The sequence below is a fragment of the Contarinia nasturtii genome, unplaced genomic scaffold (assembly GCF_009176525.2).
Source record: "Contarinia nasturtii isolate CC-2019 unplaced genomic scaffold, AAFC_CNas_1.1 Cnas_scaffold_4411, whole genome shotgun sequence".
Taxonomy (NCBI): Eukaryota; Metazoa; Arthropoda; class Insecta; order Diptera; family Cecidomyiidae; genus Contarinia; species Contarinia nasturtii.
Genome location: NW_022201702.1, coordinates 1 through 1,670, shown reverse-complemented (window position 1 = coordinate 1,670; position 1,670 = coordinate 1). Strand labels below are relative to the sequence as shown.

Here is a 1,670-nt window from a genome sequence, read left to right as displayed (position 1 = left end):
AACACTATAAGTACCATTTTAAAAAAAATTATGGAGCAACCTACGTACAAGTATCAACAGTACGCACGATATGTCATAACCAACCTCACCACACATGATGAAAAACGTCTTAATGAGTTTTTAAGTTTGAAAGTTTGGGAATTCAACGGGGACAATGTTGATCCAGACAACGTTTTTGATGACATTGATATAAAAAATGCAGTAAATTGGGCAATCTATCGTTACAATTCAACCTGTGATAATGTTGACAGATTGAAGAAATGCTATCGCTTGCTGAGTTGTGCAAGAGACATTGGCGGACCAGCTGACGACAACATCGCAAAAGATACAAAAGAAAATTAGTTCTCATCGTTGCCAATGTGGCTTGAGATGCAAGCAAGATCGTTATCACAATTGGATGCAAGACAACCGCGATAGAATTCCTGAAGACTGGGTGTTACCAAATCAAAATGGTTACCAGGAATGAAAACCTGGAATGCTACGGTCCGACGACATATTGACTCGGGTAAAGAGGTATGTGATTTCTCAAAAAGGCATCCCATTTTTATCATGTAATAAATTATTCTATCAAATATGTTGTTTCTTTTTCGCTTACAGATGAATTTTAAAATAAGTAGCAAAAAGTACCACTATATGACAAAACAAGGAGTGCGAAACTCAAAAGCCAAATGATGGATGCGTCAGTTTGTTGCATTTGAACAGAATGATCGAAATAACCGAACTCGTTACGAGCGAATGCCGAATCCAAAGTCAGAAAACTGGAAAGATTACATAACTCATCGTCTGACAATTATGAAGAGAGCCATTCACACAAAAAATAAGCCTGACAAATTATTTTAGGATTCCTATTAAAATATTAATTTGTAAGGTTTCCTTATAATATTGGAACATTTTATCAGGAAACCTTTAAATAATAAAAATGTTTTGTTTCAACACAGTGAAGTTGGCTTTGACGTTTGGACGCGCCAATTTATTAGGATTCCTGTTAAAATATTGCGATTTTATAAGGAAACCTTACAAATTCATTTTTTTAATAGGGATCCTAAAATAATTTGTTGGGTTTTTCTCTTGTGTGTTGCAGTACACACGACCGAAAAGTATACCCGGCTACACGACCGAACAATTCGATAAATACATTGAATCAAATCGTGTATGCGATAAGATTGCTGCCATGATGGTAAGAACATAGTACATATGTGGTTAAAAATTGAATTAAATTGATCCTTGTTTCGCAATAGACAAATCGCAAGCCATGCATCATGGGAGCAGCTCAAATATCGCCGAACTCGCCGATAAAGATAAAAAAGAACATAAGATGTCCAGGCAATAGAAAAATGATAAAAAGTTTCAAGAAAATGAAGGGAAATGTGGTTAAAATGGTGAACGAGTACAGAACATCAAAAATGTGCGCACGTTGTTTTCGACCATTCCCTGTGGAAACATTGAGCCATCGTTTCAAGATGTGTGTATGGTGTATGCCAGATGATTGGCCAGCTACTGACGAAAATTGTAACCATGAAGAGCAAGCGAGAGCTGTTATAAGAACGACGAGATGTGCGAGAGGCAATGATTGTGAATCCATTGGTTTTGTGTCGAAAGTCAGCATGGGTTCATCAAAAATGTGTCAACGATAACGAACTTGGCAGAATTTACATCGAATACGATAATCA

General features: G+C 36.5%; 1 long non-coding RNA gene across 1 annotated transcript; it reads left to right on the top strand.

The window, feature by feature from the left end:
- Positions 1 to 10: 10 nt before the first annotated feature.
- On the top strand, positions 11 to 1,664 carry LOC116351000. The gene is made up of 3 exons (XR_004202075.1): positions 11 to 513; positions 598 to 1,177; positions 1,239 to 1,664. It is a non-coding gene; the product is annotated as an uncharacterized LOC116351000 (long non-coding RNA).
- Positions 1,665 to 1,670: the final 6 nt, after the last annotated feature.